Source organism: Callithrix jacchus, chromosome 10 (genome assembly GCF_049354715.1).
Source record: "Callithrix jacchus isolate 240 chromosome 10, calJac240_pri, whole genome shotgun sequence".
In the NCBI taxonomy this organism is placed as follows: Eukaryota; Metazoa; Chordata; class Mammalia; order Primates; family Cebidae; genus Callithrix; species Callithrix jacchus.
The window spans coordinates 4839266-4859650 of record NC_133511.1 but is presented as its reverse complement, the minus strand read 5'-3'; the positions used below and the strand labels follow the sequence as shown (position 1 = coordinate 4859650).

At 35.5% G+C, this 20385-nt stretch overlaps 1 long non-coding RNA gene across 1 annotated transcript in view; it reads right to left on the bottom strand.

Moving 5' to 3' along the window:
• LOC144578026 (uncharacterized) overlaps positions 1-20385 on the bottom strand; it is a 145622-nt gene that overhangs the window by 82917 nt on the left and 42320 nt on the right. The gene's annotated exons all lie outside the window — the stretch shown is intronic.

Sequence of the window (20385 nt, the reverse complement as noted above, 5' to 3'; positions counted from 1 at the left end):
GTGTGTTCACATTTGAAAAGTAAAGTTGTTAACAAATCAAGGGTAAGAGAGGAGCATTTTAGACAGGAAAGGCGGTGTGTACGGAGAACTTACAAACAAAAAGGAGCTTAGGAGAGAGGACTGGGAGGCTGGAACACAGCATCAGGAGAGATGCCAGTGGGGAGGCTGGAGAATGAGGCAGGCACCGAAACATCTGAGGCCTTATATGGTCCTTCATACTAGTAGTAATAGGAAATTCTACTAGGCTTTAAGCAATTAAATGATACAATCTTTGTTATTAAAGATCACTCTGGAGGTTTCATGGGGAATAAACTGTAGTACAGCAAGAGTGGATATATGAGGACAGGTTAAATGCTAGTGCAATATTGTAAGTTAGAGGTGATACTGATAGTCTTGGGATGTAATAAGTTGTTGTATCTAAGAAACAGTACACAAAAATAATATGACTATTTATTTTGTATATCCAATTTTGTGTCCTTTTTGTTATATTTGTATAACATTACTACTAGTAATAAAAATGTCCTAAATATAACATGTAATTTTATAATATACATCAGGTATATATAGTACATACCACGGTCACTTTCTCCTTTTAGATGTTGATTTCAATATTCATTTATTTTATTTTTTGTTTATTTCAGTAGGTTTTTGGGGAACAGGTGGTGTTTGGTTACATGGATAAGTTCTTTCATGGTGATTTAAGAGGTTTTGTGCACCCATTACCTAAGCAGTGTACACCGTAACCTAACGTGTAGTGTTGATTATCTAGAACTATGTTTTTCAAATTCATTGTCATGCATATTTTTAATTTTTGAGCAAATGTTTATGTTTTTCTGTGTATAATATCCTCAAATTTCTGAATCAGGATATATCTAGATATTTTGTATCCTGTTGCTATTCTGAATGAGAATGTTTTTCCTCCAACATTTCTGTGGCTGCAAAGAAAAAAAAATATGACAGATTTCCTGGATTCCTAAATATATATAAACACATGCATATGTTTATATACCTGTGTCCATTTTCAAGCTGCTGATACTGGGCAACTAACAACAGAAAGGGTTTAATGGGCTTACAGTTCCACACGGGTAGGGAGGCCTCACAATCACGGCAGAAAGGAAGGAGGAGCAAGTCACGTATTACGTGGATGCAGGCAGGCAGGGGAACGCCTCTTTATAAAACCATCAGATTTCATGAAACTCATTCAATATCATGAAAACAGCACGGAAAAGACCTGCCCCCGTGATTTAACCAAGTCCCGCCAGGTTCTTCCCAGGACACATGAGAACTGTGGAAGTTACAACACAAGATGAGATTTAGGTGGGGACACAGCCAAATCATAGCACTATGTAAATATTTATATATATAATATATATACGGTATATGTAAATATCAAATTATATATCCATGTGAGCAGCTTTATTAAACATTCAATTCATGGATCTAGAGAATTTTTTGTTTTATCCTTTGAAAATTATATACATAAAATTTTATTATCCACAAATTCTAGATGTGTTGCTTTCTTGCCAATATCCACAGTTTTTCTTTTCATAACGTTTTATATTTACTATATGTCTAAATAACAGTCAGTTAAAATAATGATAGTGAGCATTCTTAAGTATTATCTTAATAGGAATGCTTACAGTTTCCTCATTAAATATATATCCTATTGATTTTTAACTAGTATTTATAATAATGAAACGTATATTTACATTGCTTTTTTTCATACGATTCGTCTTCTTCTCAGTGTTATTCGAGGTCTTCATGTAGAATAGATAGAAGAAATGAAAAGTATCATCTTTGTATCTGGAATACTGATACGATTGTATTAGCCAGTGGTCTAATACAAAGCAGCGATTGCTTTCTTAGTATGATATCTTTGTTATGTAAGATTATTTATTTGTTTTACAATTAAAATAATTTTACTGTTTGATTTTGAAATCCCATATTTATATTTGTAGGCAGGATTCTCATCTGGTTTGATTTGTTTTTCACTATTTCATAGAATATTTTTAATAATACAGGGTTTTTACTGAACTAAAAATATTTTTTAATAAACCAAGAACACTTGAACATGGTTTATACCTGACTTCACCTTAAGTTAACCTATAAACACATATAAGAGCCAGCCTAAGGTTAATCCTTAATAGTTACTATTAAAAACTATCAAAATGATGTAAAATTTTTAAATTAATTACCAACATATGTTTGCACATGTGTAGCAATTATTTTAACCTTTCATCTACATAAAATCTTAGTTATTCAAAACTAAAAAAAACTCTTTATTTTGTTTTACTCTTGAGAACATTGGCAATTATGTAAAAATATCCAAATAGAACTGAAAATTAAAAAGAGAGAAGTGAAAATCATCTGTTCACAGATGCCTCATGTTCTCTCATTTTTACTTTTCTGTCTTTCCTTTTCTCCTCACATACAAACAAATATATATTTAGAAGCATACTGTACAAGCCGTTCCTTGACCTGCTTTTTAATATTTCTTAAAAATAACCATCTAGGATTACACTGAGTAACAGATATGTGAAGAATCAGTGACATCAATGGAATAATTTCACAAGTCTTGGGGATGACAATCTATGGCATGACTTGAGGGTGCCACATTTACATAATTTTCTGAACTTTCTCGTCTCCTCTCTGTTCCACCTGCCCAATGCCACCAGCTGTTCCTTCTGTCACTCCTCTGTGAGTGCCTGCCTTTCAAAGGTCCCCTTTTGGTTCAAGGTGGCTACTGGAACTAGAGCTATTACTACTATTAAAAGCACATTCCAGCCAACAAGAAGAAAGAGAGAGAAAAAATATATACCCTCCCTTTCACGGAATCATTTATACTTGTAAGCCATTAACCAGAATTCAGTAACAGTGCAACCCTTAGCAATGAGATGAAAAGTGACATATTCATTACACATTACCACATGACTAGCTAAATATTGGGGATTCTATTAGGAAATGAAAAAACAAAATTGGATCTTAACTTTCTGTCTCTGCCATGCATTGTTTCCACATTTAATAGCTACTCAATATTCCTTCTAATAGATGTACTAGAATTTATTTTATGAATTTAGATAATTTCTAAATTTGTTATCTTAAGAATTTCTGTAACAAATATTTCCTTGTACATATAACTTTAAGTTTCTGTCTGATTAAATTATTGGAATAACCTCTCAGAACAGAAATAACAGAGTCAAAAGCATTAAATTTTAACTCTTTTATGTTAAAGATTGTTAACAAAATTGTCCAAATGGGTACCTCTGTGAGCAGAAAGTGACAGGGCCCATGTTTCTATAGTTTCGCCAGTGTGATATATAATTAATCATGTTGATTTGTAAAGCCAAAAACAGAATCACCTTAAGTGTTTTCTTCATAAATTCATTAAGCATCCTTCCATATGCATATTGGTCAGGAAACACAGGTTACATGTTAGCTGGTGTCTGCTATTGCCCACAGGTTCTATACAGGTTTGCTTTGGACCTAAAGGAACTGTCTCCTGGGCTATACCTCTCCAGTTTGAAACCCCACCAAGTTTTCCTCTTACCTGCTAGGCACATTCTCACTTTAGAGTTTGCTACCATTACCAACACTGCCTAAAATAATATCCCTTCTCATCACCATACTCATATGATGTGCCACTGCACTTATTTTAGCCCTTATTGGCAAAATGTAATAAGCTATCCAACCAAGGAAAAGTAGGGTTTACAGAATTCCAAACCTGAAATCATAGAGACAAAGTATGGATGGGTGAAATTAAAGTTGATAAATAATTGTTTAATGACTGGTACGGTACACAACTGTGTCTAATGTAGCTCGTTAAAAATCATTCGGCTCTTCTTAGCGTTACAGTAGCATTACCATAGAAATGGAATGAGATTGTTTGTACCTGTATCATTCGGAATTTGATCAGAGAAGCAGAATTCTCTGGAAGCTGTTTCAGTGGTCTGTGTGAGGCTGGTGCTTCTTTGCCTATGACTGGAGCCTGCAGTTCACAGGGTAAGCGAGAGGTGAGTGAAACAGACTTGATGGGAAGGAGGCACGACAAGCTAAAACCTGTATGAATCAGCTAAAGACCGAAAGACTGGACCAAACTCATTCTAGTCTCTCACTGGGGCTGCACTTCCATTTTGGAGACGGGTGTGTTCTGCAGAGGAGCTAATGCTAAAGTTATACCGGATCTAAGTCGTCATCTGATTGAAGAATTGAAGACGCTGAAGGAGAAAAGTTACTGGACCTGAAGGAACCGTGGGCCTGGCTGTTTCCCCAGCCAGTCACATGAGTGGCAACAGACCTACGTGGCACTGTAGCTCGTGTTCTTCATCAGCCCTCCATGTCTAATAAAATACGGTTGCTGCTTAACTCTTCTTCCAAATATCATGAAGAAGTAGCTCTTCTGACCTACGCTAACCTGAAACTATATGGGAAGAGGAATTCTGAGAAACTTAGTTTCAGCTTAGTTAAGTTGACACAACAAAAACTAAAAAACTGGCCTGAATATTGTACACTATAAATGTGTGTGCATAAATGGTCACATAGGGTGATCCACTGACTTCTCTTCTCACTTCTACGTTCTCTTCCCAGGTGAAATCATGTCATTTCACTGTATTTAATGTCATCTATATGTCGATACATTCCCGACTTTGTATATACTCAACAGATTGTCTTCCAAGTTTCACATCAATATTTAACAAATTGCCAACTGGGTATATTCTTGGGACATAATTTCAAAACTGAATTTATGCTTATGATGTCCTTCCACTATTCAGTTAACTCTTCTTTCATTCTTCCTACACTTCCTAGTGAGCGATCTTACACAGAACCAAAAAACTTGCAGTTGTCCTTGATGTCTTTTTCTCCTGCATATCTCTCATAAAATCAGTCACCTAGTTCTGTTACTTTTCTCTCAATTTCATTCATTTTTTACATCTTATGTGGTAGGCCTAGGACAAGGAAAAAATCCTCTCTCACTTGGACTTTGACAAATGTCTCTTAATTCCTTTAAAAAATGCAAACTCTTTTTTTTGTATGGAAAAATATTGGGGAATAGAATGAACAGATTTTGTGATTATAACAAGAATCAAATTAGATGGATTGGATAATGGCGTTCTGTAATGGGATTTTGCTGTACTGTTGAAAATATTCAGTTCTGCTCTAGAAGTTAAAAAAATTAGGATGGATGGAATTCTTAAGAAGTGCTAAACACAGACAATAATACGCTAGAAAGTAAGCATAGGAGATATCGGCAAAACCCATAAAACAGGTTTATTACATAAAATGAAAAAGAAGTAACTTGTGAGACACAGGCAGAATTCAGATAATTTGGTAAAACAGTAAGTTAGTAACCTGTACGACAACAAGAGATAGAATAAATGTAAAATGTAATGGAACAAAAATATGTTGCTTAGATGCAAAGGACGAAAAGACACACATCTCGAGGATGCCACTTCTTGACTGAGAACTTTATTAAACCCCAATTGGCCACCACTTATGGACATACAATGTGGTTCTATTCTAGTCCTACCCAAGAAATGCAAATAAGGTTCCCAGTGTGATTCTGTTCTGGTCCTTCCCAAAAAGTGCAACTAAAACCAAAGGCTGTTCAACCAGCGAATTGATGGCTACTCTCTAATCAAGCACACTACTGCTGCATCTCTCTGAAAGAGGTTTCTGTCCTTGGCTCAGGATATCTTCCCCTGTGGCCCTTGTTTGTTCAGACGTTAACTCTGGCCTTTATCATTGAACCATCACCTCTGAAAGCTGGTTTATCAAAAGAGAAGCAGGATTTGTGAACATTGTGAACTGTAGGACTCAGGGAGTGTAGTCCCTTCATCCAGTTTATACCCATCTAAGTGAAATACCTTAACCCATTTCATTCTCTTTGTTTCTTGCCCAGTATTTTAATCAAATAAAGAAACTATGTGGTTTGGTCATTTTAATTTTGTCTGAAAGCCTTTCTGTTCCTTGACCTCTGGGTCAGCTCACCACTTAGTGCTTCCACTGCATCAAGGTAATTTCCCATAAAATGCATTCTCAGCTAATGTAGTGTTCTTTTTTTTTTTTTTTTTGGTCTTGAAAGAAGATTTAGGAAGGAGCCAAATGCTTTTCAGCATCATAATATGAAGGTTATTATTTTTCAAGTCAGGTCAAAGTCTAATTGATGGGATAAATTTATATCCCTTAATGAGACTAAACTATGTGTGCTTTAGAGAAAAATGTAATACACTTGGAGCTGGTGTGTCTGCCCTTAAGTAATTTAAGAAGAAATCTGTCTTTAATCTTTACTGTTGGAGAGAATGAAGAAGATTTCCCAACCCAAGAGAATAGATTCTCCAGCTTTCATCCGCGTTAGCAATGCCTGGGCAGAAGACAGCCTCCACTGACATCCAGCCAAAATTGAAGGCACCAGACTTTAAATCACTCAGGAAGGAAAAGAGAAATGAGGACTTGCATGATACTTTCAGTTTCTAAAGGCAAGCAGAACTGCTGTTATTGAAGGTGGACCTTTATAAGAAGACATGGATTTTGAAGATAAACTGAAACATTATAAGTAATTAAAACTTATATTAGATTCTTAAACTAGTGAATATATGAACAAGCTTGTGTGCATGCACACGCACACACACACACGCACACACACACACAAACACACACACGCACACAAGCATGAGAACAAGAAGTCACAGCTTTTTCATTTTCCTTCATCTCTTACTTTTGTTTTACTTTTACAGTCCTTGATTCTCAGAACTGCTTAATTGTTTATTGGAATTCAGTATGCCTTTGGTCTGACATGACAATACTCAGCAAAATAACACTCCTATTTGCTAATTACTTCAGAAATGGAAAAGCAGGGTATCGGCCTTCTGAGATTCAAAAACAATTATATTGATTATTTCTAGTCTCATGCACTCGACCAATCACTCAACCCAACACTTCTGAAACTAGATGTATGGGGGTCTTTCCCTACATAACAAATAATTCTCTGGCAGACACTAGCCGGGTGTCCTATAATTCAATTTAATTCTGAAAATACCTAGATAGATAATGGGATCTGGATAGTGTCTGACACGGTTTACTGTGTTCCCACCCAAATCTCATCTTGAATTGCAGTTTCCACAATTCTCACATGTTGTGGGAGGGACCTGATGGGAGGTAATTCAATCATAAGGGCTACTTCACCCATACTATTCTGGTGACAAGAGATCTGATGGTTTTATAAGGGGCTTCCCCCTTCGCTTGGTTCTCATTCTGTCTCCTGCTGCCATGTGAAGAATGATCTGTTTGCTTCCCTTTCTGCCAGTATTTTAAGTTTCCTGAGGCTTCTCCAGCAATGCTAAACTGTGAGTCAATCAAACCTCTTTCCTTTATAAAGTACCTAGTCTTGGATATGCCTTTATTAGCAGCATGAGAGTGGACTAATATGGTGTCAGATTCCACAGGTTAAAAGCTTATTCCCATAAAACACCCCCCACTTCAGAGACCAATTGCAAGTAGTAGGTTATCAACAATACTTCCTACTAACTATCTATAAATTACATCCTGCATTAGTGGCTTGCAGAACTCAGAGTAACAGTTTACTTAGGATTACTGGCTTATTGATCATGAACATAACCAAGGATACAGATGAACAGCCAGATCAAGAGGTACATAGGGTGAAGTCTGGAAGGATAGTTTCTGTCCCTATGGAGTCAAGGTGCACCATCCTCCCAGCACTCAGATGTGTTCACCAACTCATAAGCTCCTAAACCCCATAGTTCAAAGATTTTTATGGAGGCCTTATCACAGAAGTCATGACTGAGTCACTTGCAGCCCTTCTCTTCTCTCTGAGGAATGGGGTGTGGGGCTGAGAGCTCCAAGCATATAATCATGGTTTAGTCTTTCTGATGACCAGCCCCATCATAAAACCCACCAAGGCGTCTCATTGCAACAAAAGACACTTCTATCACCCAGAGAATTCAAAAGGATTTAGGACCTCTGCTAAGACCCTACATCAAAGACCAAATATTAGAACAAAAGATTCACCTACCACCTTTATCTACAAAGGTAGTAGGAGCTTTGTCTCAGAAACCAGGGCAGAGACCAAACATTAGAACAAATGATTCTCTTAGAACCCCTATTGCTCAGGAAATTACAATAGTTTTAGGAGTTCTGTGCTAGGGACTGAGGTCAGAGACCAATAGGTGTATTTCTTACTATTTCACAGATCTTTTTCCCTTTTCTGAAGAAAATTATAGAAAAGAAGATGTTCCCTGAACATGAGAAACCAAGAGACCAATTTTTCTAATTTGTATTCATTGGGTAGCAAGTGATATCTTCACAGCATAACAAGTGACAGAAAGGTAAGAGTCTGCTAGAGTAATATTAGATACTCCATCTCTTTTGCATCCTCCACAATCCCACTCCTGCCTCTGATTCATTCTCAAAACAACAGCCTGAGTGGTCTTACAAAATGCGAAATCTTAAAATAAAAAATCCTTAAAAAGCCTTTCTGATGTCTCCAACTTCATTTTATAACATTTGTTTTCTCTGAATCACATGTAGTCAAGTAATTTCTCACTTCAAGACTTCAGGGCCTCCAGACATTCACAGGTTATTTTTTCCTTCTTGAAATATAGTAATTTTCCTTTCATTGTCCATTGGAAATATGCCTTTTTCAGCCGGCATCCTAAGAGGAGCTTCCTCCCAGACTTCTCTGCTCCTCAATCTAAACTGGATGCCCTGTTATTTACTGGCATAAAAATAAGATTTAAAGAAATCTTTCAATGCACTTGTCACAATTTGTAATTATATATTTCTCACTTTTTTTGTTTAATGTCTATCTTTTCCTAAAACTATAAGCTTTATTAGGGTAAATAATGCCCATTTTATTCTCATATGCACAGAACCTACCAAAGTATGTAAAATAGAATTGGTGTTCAGAAATATTTATGGAATGAGAAAAATTCTCAAATAAAGTGTATGTTCCCAAAAAGTACATGAATCCATCATGTTAAATATACTACAGATTAGGCTAGTTGGGAAAGAAATCAAATCATTTACAAATAAGAATTTAAACATCTTTTAGGATTCAAGTTCAAAGTGTTTTATCTGCATGCTGAAAGAGTAGATGACCATGATTAGATGCATTTACTCCATAATATTCTTGAGAGTGTTAAACATTAATCAGAGCATCAAAATAATCAAGTTTCTCTCCCTTCTGTTTAGTTCTGAACAAATCAAGAAGTCCACACTCTATTCAGATAGTTAGAAATGAACATAGCTGCTTTACTATTGATTAAATTGGTGTCCTAATAGGCTTTTGAATATCTTTTGCCTGAAAGTGAGGCAGCCTCCCACAGTAGCACCTTTCCCCTGGCTGCATTCACAGGCTCTAAGGTGGTAAATTTATTTCATAGCACAGAAGAGCATGAATACAATTAAAGCAGGAGAGGCAGGAAGCAAACCTCTGGAACACCAAACTGAGGAAGAATGTCGCTTTTTATCCAGCTGGGAGCTGTGGGAAGCTACAGCCTCATTCACGTAGCTCCTCAAGAAGCAGCTTCTTTCCCCTTTTATAGGTTTACAACACTAAAGGGGAAACTGAGATGAAACTATGTGATTGTCCATTTGCTGGACATCCAACCTTACAATCTTTTGGCTTCATTGATTTGCTAATTCATATGCAACATGAGCAGGAACAGGTAGGGGAGGGGGCTTGCAGAGACAAAGCAAAGGCAGTGAAGTATTAGTTTGCAGAGATGTTTCCAGGAGGGAGCCTGGGTTGTGCACACATGGGGGTGTAACCCATTTCTGGGCTTTGGCCAGTAGTGATAACAGTCATTTGCTAGCAACATTCTTTTTCAAGGATTATAGATTAGCAGAGACACTGGGAACCAAAAAGGGAATCATCTTCTCAGCTCTTGGGTATTTTATTTCTTTTTTTTCACCCTCCTTCCCATCTGAAGGGGAGGAGAAGGTGGAGGCCAGGAAGTGAGAGGAGGGTAGGGGGTATCCCCTCTCACAATAGTCCCCAGTATCCATGTTTTGTTTTCATTTACCTGTAGTCAGCTATGGTCTGAATATTACAGGATTTGGGGAAAGAGAGAAAGACCATAACTACATAACATTTTTACAGTGTCTTGTTATAATATTTTATTTTGCTATTAGATGTTATCAATCTCTTACTATACCTAATAAATTAAACTTTATCATAAATGTATATGTACAGGAACAAGCACTATATATTTGTGTCCAGTACTAGCATAGATTTCAGGCATGCACTGACAATTGTGGAACATGTCCCCCAACCCCAAGAGAGACAAGAGGGGGCAACTGAATTTTCTAAGTATATCCCCCTCCAAAAAGATGAGGAAGAGGTCAAACTGATTATATGCAACATATTCTTATCTTACAGATGAGATAACTTACTTCCTTTCTCATTATGAGACGTGAACAGAAGGAGAGGACAAAGGGCAGAAGTCCTCTTCCTAGTTTTGGCTCTTCCTGGGTAGCAGGACTGATGCTTCCTTTGCAGGCTGAGGTACAAGTTTAGGAAGAAGGAGACCATGGTTTTGTTTACTAACTTTCTTCTCTTTTCCTAGGTGTTTACTTCTCCTCAGTTTATAGTTTAAACACTTCTTCCTAATATAAGCTTCCTTTCTCACACAGAAAATCTATGTCATAGAAAAGTCTATGTCACTTCACCTAAATCCACAAAATGCTACCTACTGCCATTTAAAAAGAAAGTAAATGAGAAAAAAGTAACTTTTAAAATTTAAAGGATTGTTAATTATATAAAGAAGAAAACTGTATAACACCTTAAACACAGTTAAGAAAAGTAAAACGATGATATTCAGACATTTGATACAATTTTATAATATTAAAGGAAAACACAAAGATAAACCAATACAAGTAGTTTTGTCATGTATAAGAGAGTTATGTATAAGAAAGTAAATGTGTGTGTGTGTGTGTGTGTGTGTGTGTGTGTGTACATTTACTATGTATACACAGGAGCAACAAGTTTCCTGATTTAGTAAATATTAAGAAAAGCAAGTTAGTCTCTCATTCTTTTTTAAACAATATTATCCATAGTCACAAAATTCTTGTTTTTCATCCCAGTTTGAAAGTAGCTATGTTTGGACCTGGACCAATCCCAGGCTCTTTTTGTTTGTGCTATCCATGTCCACCTGAAGGCAGAGCACAGGTCAGAGGACAGGCCCTGCTCCCAGGCCACACCCACTCCCAGCAGCACCCTTACTTATTGCCTTGGGTGATGAGTGATGATGATGCCATTCTCAGTAGAGAGGGTGTCTCATGGCAACCCTGGGATGTTCCAGTCCCAGCCTTTGGAAGGACAGGACAGGAAGTTATCAATGGCAAAGTGAGGGGAGAAAGGAACCTGAAGCTCCCAGATCTTGGAAGTATCTGGGTACAGAGGCAGAAGTCCAGCTGAGGGAACAACTTGTCACAGGAAAAAAAAATACGTTGATTGGTTAACAAGCTAAAATTAATACTGAAAGATTCATTGTGTATTAGGCCATTTTTGTGTTGCCATAAAGAAAATCTGAGGCTGGGTAATTTATAAAGAAAAGAGGTTCATTTGGTTCACACCTCTGCAGAGAGTACAGGAAGCATGGTGCTGAAATCATCTTCTGATAAGGGTTTTGGGAAGCTGAAAATCATGGTGGAAGGTGAAGCAGGAGCGGGCATGTCACATGGCAAGAGTAGGGGTAAACCAGTGAGGGGCAAGGTGCCATACACCTAAACTACCAGATTTCATGAGAACTCAGAGCAAGAATTCATTTATTACCAAGAGATGATGCTAAGCTGTTCCTAGGGGATCAAATCATAGGATCCAATGACTTCCCACCTCCCTGCCTCCATCATGGGAATCACATTTTAATATGAAATTTGGAGGGGACAGACTTCCAAACCATGTCAAGGTGTACATATTTACATATATACATGTTGTATGGTACATAAGACTGAGACATCCATGCAAAAGCTAGTATAGCCATATATATCTTGGGTGAGAAAGGGTTTGAAAGTGAAGCAGAAGACCAGAAACTAGAGGCCACATGGGGCCTAAACTTTTCAGCTTCTGAAGGTTTTCTGCCCAGAAACCTTTTAATAATTTTCTGCCCAGGGACATGTCCTAAAAGGGGTCAACTGATAAACTTTTATTAGTCAAACCAGGTTCTAATACAACAGCAACAACAAAGTTTTCAGTTGTTGACCAAAGCATCAGGTATCAATGCTGAATACACATTGTATCAAGAGCAACAATGGCAGGTTATGGGGAAGAGGCTTTGCAAACTGACACAGACTAAGGAGCAGATGCTGGTGTTCCAGTGTCCCTTCCAACCCTAGAGCACAGCAAGGAAGTCATGGCCAGAGCATCCTACACCTTTAAACATGGCCCAGCTCCACTTTTGGGTGTGTGTGTTTGCATGTGTGTGTGCACCTGCATTAAAATTTACGTAACCTCGAATTTACTCTTTACCCATTTTAAAGTGCACAAGGCAGTGACCTACTTTATTTACAATGTCGGACAACCTATGTCACTGTCTGATTTTGGCATATTTTCATCACATGAAAAGAAAATGCCCCTTAAGCATTTACAATCCGTTTGTCCCCTTCCTATAACCTTTGGCCACTAATTTACTTTTGGTCTTTTTGGATTTTTCTATTCTGGAAATTTTATGTAAATGGCATCTTACGATACATGGCCTTTTTGTCTGGCTATTTTCACTTACTGTAAGATTTCCAATGTTCATCCATTTTGCAGTATGTACAAGTACTTCATTTCCCTTTATGACCAACTAATATGCCAGTGTATGGATATACTGTAATTTGCTTATCTGTTGATCAATCACTTTTTGGCTACTGTGACTAATGCTATGATGAAAATTTATGTGCAAATGTTTATTTTATTTGAATTTATGTTTTTATACTGAACATACATGTTTAATTCTCCTACGAAACACCTACAAGTGTAAATTCTGGGTCGTATGGTAATTCTGTGTTTGACTTTTTGATTAATCTATTGCTTATATCAATTATGATCACTTGCCCCAGGAAGTAGCAACTATTAAATTTGTATTTAAATGTTTTTGTCATTAAGTAGCTTCCTCAGATCTGAGAGAGTTATAAGTTAGGCAAAGGCTTTCAAGGTGCCATCACACAGGTTTAAATAAACAACCACAATTATTTAAAAATAAGACCAACCCCGGACCCTCTGGTATTAGATACTCATACCAGGAATGAAAATTGGCATTTTCAAGGCTATCACCAAGGAAGTAACTGAGGTAAGTTAAAATGCTACAAATCTCTTACTGAGATTCAGCTGTCTTTTTCTCAAGCATTCTAAAATAGTTGATTAGTATAGTTTTTGCCAGTTTATTTATTGATTAATGGGGAGACAGATTTTGGAGTTCTCTACTTTGATATTTTTACTAACATTGACTTTCTGTACCATTTTTGAGAGTCTATACTTGCTTTAAAATAAAGCTAAAAATCCCTGACTCTTCCATATTTTGGATAAATATTGAATAAACCAAGGGTAATAAGAAATAAAGTAAGTTTAGTTATGACTCAGTATGTCCCACTAGGCTCGCTGAGAAAAGTGTCTTTACCCCACCCAGAAAGGACTGATTACAAATCTCTCTGATCCTTTCTCTCCCCCAAGCTACATTCCGTACATACTCTCTGAAACACAACTTTATAATTTCTGTTTCTAATACACTTCAAATCAAAACCACAATGAAGAAAAGTAAATACTACAAAGTAAGAAACAAGTAAAAACTACTATTTAGAAATCATTTGCTTTTGCAACCTTCCAACAATCAAAAAAATAAACTAGAAGTATTTTATCCCTTTTCTTAAAACATTTAATATGGTATGGTAGCATACATTAATTATGTTAATTATTAATTTGATATGGATTTATTCTACTTTTTCTTTAATATCGTGAAGACATGAAGTATCAGTTATTATCTTCAAAGTAGGTTAGCATGGCTGTAAGTGCAAAAATGATAGTTTTTCATCTCTGTAGATGGTGATAAAAAAGTAGGGCACACATTTTTAAAGGTAAAAATGGAGAAGACAATTTGAACACAGCAATTAACTCAGCAGTTTATCAGTATGTTTTAATTTTATTCCTTTTGAGACAGTGTTGTTTTCTATATTTGTATGAGAAATATTTAAATTGTAGTTTCTTTAAAGAGGCATTTATTTCAAGTGTGTAGTAAGTGCTGATTCTGCAATTATTGCTAATTAGAGAATTTCCAAATTGCCTGAAGCGTTAAGAGCCTCATTATTTTGTCATTATTCCTTTCTACTTTTACTTCAAATTTGTGAAATGAAAAATATACTAAATTTAAATTAAACTTTCAAATACATAATACTATTACTAAGCTTTCTGTTTTTTAGGCCACAATATATACCACATTATAAACTTTTTATGTTTATAATAGGGTTGGTATAGACTCAGTAGTTAGAGCTTTTATCTCAATTACTCATCTCTGCTAGCTTATTGGAAACATGTAACGGTTATTTGTGCTACTAAATTTTGCTGTCCCCCAAACAAACAAACAAAACACAGTTTTTACCTAAAATATAAATTTAAATATATGCATTGGAAAATTAAATCCCAATCTATATTTTAGCAGAGAGAAGATATTTACTTTAGATAGGACTTTCATTTTTATTTTCACAGATTGTATATTAATTAAAACAATGAAAGTAAATGGTAATAATTATTATTATCCTTTCTGTAACTTCATGGAGAATCACATAAGAAAAAGTGGTACTAATGAGGGTCAACTTATGAATGGGTCACATGATAAAGTGCTTTCCTTAAAATTTCTAAAAATAGAAAAAATAAGTCAAAATGGTTGACTCAAAGATGGGGAATTTATAAAGATTACTGCTTTCTTTCTTAGAGGAGCTCCGAGATTTTCTCTTATTATCACAAGTTGGGCCAGCCCAACTTACATAAAATATAGCCAGATGATACAGCTACTTCATATTCAAAACCAATTCCATTTTCATATTAGTAGATATCTTTAATTAATTCTCAATATTTTAGTAAATGTGGTAATAACAGATCATTTAAATATTAATTCAATTTACTCAGAGAACTGTATGAGATACTGAGGGTTAGGTAAAAGAATAAAAATGACATGTCTCATCACATAAACTGAAATTCAATGGATTTGCAAATAAAACTAGATGAAATTTAAGGTAAGCATGAAATTTTATCAGTAAGGACTATATGTTAACCCCATGGGGCAGATTTTTTTGTTTTTTCAGTTTTTAAAAAATACTTTGTTTTCTTCTATGTACTCAGTACCTGGCATTTACCAAATACTCAATACATGTTGGTTTAATCAGTGAGGTTAAACAGTGAATTGTACAGATTTTGATTCTTAAAAGACTATTTGGTAAAAGAGTTATTTTGCATGTTTTATAAAATTAAACTATACTCCCAAATAAAACGTGAAAGTCAGTCAATAATACAGAAAAAGCAGCCATGGTCTTACAAACATACATGAGGACAAGACACTGAACATTAGTAAGGGTGTAGTATGTGACCCTTCATGAGAATTGTAGAAAGCACCAGGAGTATTTGAATATTACATGCCATTCTTTCACTTTCCCCTCATTTTCTGCTTAATTAGAGCCAGGTTGCTTTTGTATAACTCCTGTGTAGCTATTTTGTATGACCACAGATTCTTCTCTTCCGATATCTCTTGACTATGGTCACATTTCTTTCACTTTAAAATTCTAAAACTCCCATCCATTCAATAGCTTGCTGCATTTATAGCCTTCACTTTGTAATGTCTCACACATACCTAGAGCTACTGTTGTGTGACGCCTCATAATTACTTTACAGAAAATGCTCTTGACAGGGACACCAATTGTTCATTAAAATGCTCTTGACAGGGACACCAATTGTTCATAAGCCAGAGTAAAATGTGTGTTTATTTAACTTCTTCCAAGCAAATTTCACTGCAGATGTTTCCCTCCTGTGGTCTCTGGATTCTGAGGCACTTTATTCATAGATTCCTCACAGGCAGGCTCTTGTCTTGCAAATCACTTTACATTACGCTGTCTCAATTCCTCATTTCAAGTCTCTATTGCTGTGCTTTATATACTTTACCTGGAATATCATATTTATTTCTAAGGATTCAGTGTTCATGTATAAGACTGTGACTCCAAAATCTATATTTTGTGAACCATAAATCCACCCCCTCATTCAATGCACCCAGGTTCAAATGTGATGTCACCCTGTTCCTGTGTAGCTAAGTTGTAATGTATATTGGTTTCTCCTTGTGGTGAATGGTACCAGCATCCAGCTCATTGTCAAAGCTAGAAACAGGGAGCTCTCCTTGACTTCTCCCTTTTTTTGTATATCCACATCAAGTCAACCTCCAAATCCTATAGCTCTCAAAACTCCATTATTTTCATTTTTTAGTATTTTTCTAGTTTTGTTGAGTATAACTGACAAAAAAGTATCTATTTAATGTGTAAGATAGAATGGTTTGATACAACTGTACATTATAAAATAATTACCACAATCAAATTGATTAATATATCCATCATCTCAGATCCTTACCATTGAGTGTGTGTGGGGATAGTGAGAACATTTAAGATCCACTCCTTTAGCAAATTTTAAACATATAATACAGTATTAAACATAGTCATCATGTTATAGATTAGATCTCCAGGATTTATTCACCCTGCATAACTGACACTTTGTACTCTTTGACCAAAATGACTTTATTTTCCTACCCCCCAGATCCTGAGGACCACCATTCTGCTCTGCTTCTGTAAGTCTGACTTTTTTTAGTCCTACATATGAGTGAGATCATACAGTATTTGTTTTTCTGTGCCTGGCTTACTTCACCTAACAGAAATATTCTCCAGGTACATCTCTGCTGTCACAAATGACAAGATTTCTTCATGTTTAAGGTTTCTTTGTGTTTAAGGTTAAGCATGTGAAGCATGGTATTACACACACACACACACACACACACACACACACAAAGCATATACATACAAAGGACCATTTAGCCAGCAAAAGGCATTTTTGGCACTGAATGCACATCGACCCAGTTCACTGTATACATGCATACGCATACACACATGTATATATCTTAGCCATTCTAACAGTTGCAAAGTAATATCTCATGGTGGTTTGAATTTGCATTTTCCTAATTAGTAAGGCTGAGCATTTTTTCATACACCTGTTGGCTATTTGTATGTCTTCTTTTGAAAGATGGCTATTCTGGTTCTTTGCCCATTTTTTAATCAGTGTATTTGCTTTCTTGCTGTTGAAAATGTTATGTTACTTAGGCATTTTGGATAGTAAACCCTCATCAAATGCATGATTTACAAATATTTTCTGCAGTTCCATTGATTGTGTCTTCACTCTGTTGTCTCCTTTACTGTGTAGAAGATTTTTGGTTTGATATAATCCCATTTGTCCGTTTTTACTTTTGTTGCCTGCCCTTTGAGGTCCTATCCAAAAAACCATTTCCCAGATCAATGTCAGGAAGCTTTTTCCCTAAGGTTTCTTCTATTATTTTTACAGTTTAGGGTCTTATATTTAGGTCTTTAATCCACTTTGCAATAATTTTTCTAAATAGTATGTGATAAGGATCCAATTTCATTATTTTTGTATGTGAATATACACTTTATCCAGCATGATTTATTGAAGAGACTATCCTTTCCTCACTGTGTGTTCTTGGTACCATTGCCAAAGATCCATTAACCATAAATGTGTGGGTTTATTTCTAGGCTTTCTGTTTTGTTCCATTAGTGTATATCCCCATATGTATGGCAGTACCATACTGCTCCAATTACTTTAGCATTGTAGCATATTTAAAAATCAAGCAGTTTGATGTCTCCAGCTTTGTTCTTCTTGCCATTCTTACTGCTTTGGCTATTTAGTTTTTGTGATTCCATATGACTGTAAGGATTTGTAATTTTTTTTTAATTTCAGAGAAAAATGCCCTTAAAATTTTGATAGAGATTATGTTGAATTTGATAAGACTGCTCTGAGTAGTATGAACACTTTAACAATATGTATTCCTCTGATCCATGGACAGAGAAAATCTTTGCATTTACTTGTATCTTCTGAAATCTCCTTCATCAAGATCAGAATTTTCAGTATGCAGATATGTCATTCATTTTATTAAATTTATTGCTACCTATTTTATTACTTTTTGATGCTATTTTTAATGACATTGTTTCCCTAATTTATTTTTTAGGTTGTTTGTTTTTAGTGTGTAGGAATGCAATTGATTTTTATATGTTGACTTGTATCCTGTGACTTTACTGAATTCACTAATTAGTTCTGGTGAAGTCTTTAGGATTTCTTAGTATAAAATTGTTATCTGCAAACAGAAAAAAAAATTACTCCTTCTTTCTATTTTGGATGCCTTTTATTTCCTTGTGTTACCTAATTCCTCTAACTAGGGCTTCCAGAACATTTCTGAATTGAAGTTGCAAATGTGGAAATTCTTGTCTTGCTTTTTGTTATTAGGAAAAAAGCTTTCAACTTTCAACAAGTATGACACTAGGTGTAGGCTTGTTGTGTTGAGGTACATTTCTCCTGTATCTAATGTGTTGAGAATTTTTAACATGAAAAGACATTGCATTTTATAAAATACTTTCTCTGCATCTATTGAGATGATCATATGAGTTTCATCCTTCATTCTATGAATGTGGTACATCACATTTATTAATTTGTATATATAGAACCATCTATGAATACCAGGGATTAATTCCACTTGATGACAGTATATCAGCCTTTTAATCATCTCTTGAATTCAGTTTGCTGGTATTCTGTTGAAAATTTTTGTATCTATGTTCATGACAGATATGGGCCTGTGTAAGTATCATTTTAAATAATATTTCTGTCTGGCTTTAATATCAGGGTAATACTGGCCTCGTAAAATGAGTTTGAAAGTCTTCTTTACTTTCTTTTTTTTGGGAGGGGAAGACTTTGAAAAAGATTGATATCAATTCTTTATTAAATGTCCGGTAGAATTCATCAGAGAAGCTATCAGGGCCCAGGGGAAGGGTTGGGACAAACGTCAGCTTCATTGTCAGGCAGGGAAAGGAGGCAGGAAGGGAAAATCACCAGCTGTGCCGCTTCATCTGGGACTTCACTCCTTCCTGTTGCTTTTATAAATTAGGGAAACAATGTCATCAAAAACAGCATCAAAAAATAGAGTCTTCTCTATTTTTTCCTTAGACTAACTAAAGGTTACTCTTTTCCTTTTTTTTTTGTAAAGTGTTTCTTTTCTTTTTTTAAAAATGTATTTATTATACTTTAAGTTCTGGGGTACTTATTATCCATTTCTGATTTTATTTATCTGTGTATTTTTTTCTCAGTGTAACTAAAGTTTTTTCAATTTTACTCATCTTTTCAACAAACTATCTTTTAGTTTTGTTTATCTTTTCTATTATTATTCTAGTCTCTAAGTAATTTCTACTCTAATCTGTCTTATTTGCTTCCTTCTAGTAACTTGGGCTTGGTTCTAATTTCTTGAGGTGAAAAGTGTGGTGATTTATTTGAGACCTTTCATTGTTAATGGGAACATTTTTGATAGAAGCTTCCTTCTTAGAACTGGTTTTGCTGCGTCTCATACCTTTTGGTATATTGTATTTCCACTTTTATTTGTCCCAAGATATGTTTGGATTTCTCTTTTGATTTCTTCCTTGATCCGTTAATTTTTCAAGGATGTTTCAATTCATTTCTACTTATTTATAAATTTTTCTATTTTCCATTTTCATTCCTGACATTTCCACTAAAGCTGATACTATTTCTCTCAAGAATAATTTCTCATATATCCTTACTAGACACCCTGTCTCTGTCTGTGTTTTTGCTTATATACTCAAATCTTTTTCCACTCTCCTTAGGATAAGATGTTTACTTCCAGATTGGATGATAAGGTCTGTCATAGTCAGGCCATGACTTGCCCGGTTTCTAGCTGCACTCTACCTTTTGCTCTGTGACCTAGTCACAGTCGGTCCCCTTCATCTCTTCATTGCTCTTCCTCTTCCGTGTGCATTCAACATACCTCGGCATGGGATGGCCATTTGATGGGCTTCTCTGCTCCCTTTCAGTTTGGATAACTTCTTACTACCATTTTGTTTTTAACGTCAATGTTTTAATTATTTTCTGGTAGAAACCATCTCTGAAACTCCAAATTTACCCATAGGGCATTTGGGTATCAGCACCTGCATGCCCCCTATTATAACATTTATCATTCTCTATTTTAACAGATGCTTAATGGTATATCTGTTGTTAGACGAAAAACATAAGAAGACAATGTCCATTCCTGAATCCATTACTAGTATTATGTCTAGAACAGAATATAGGTTCAATAAACA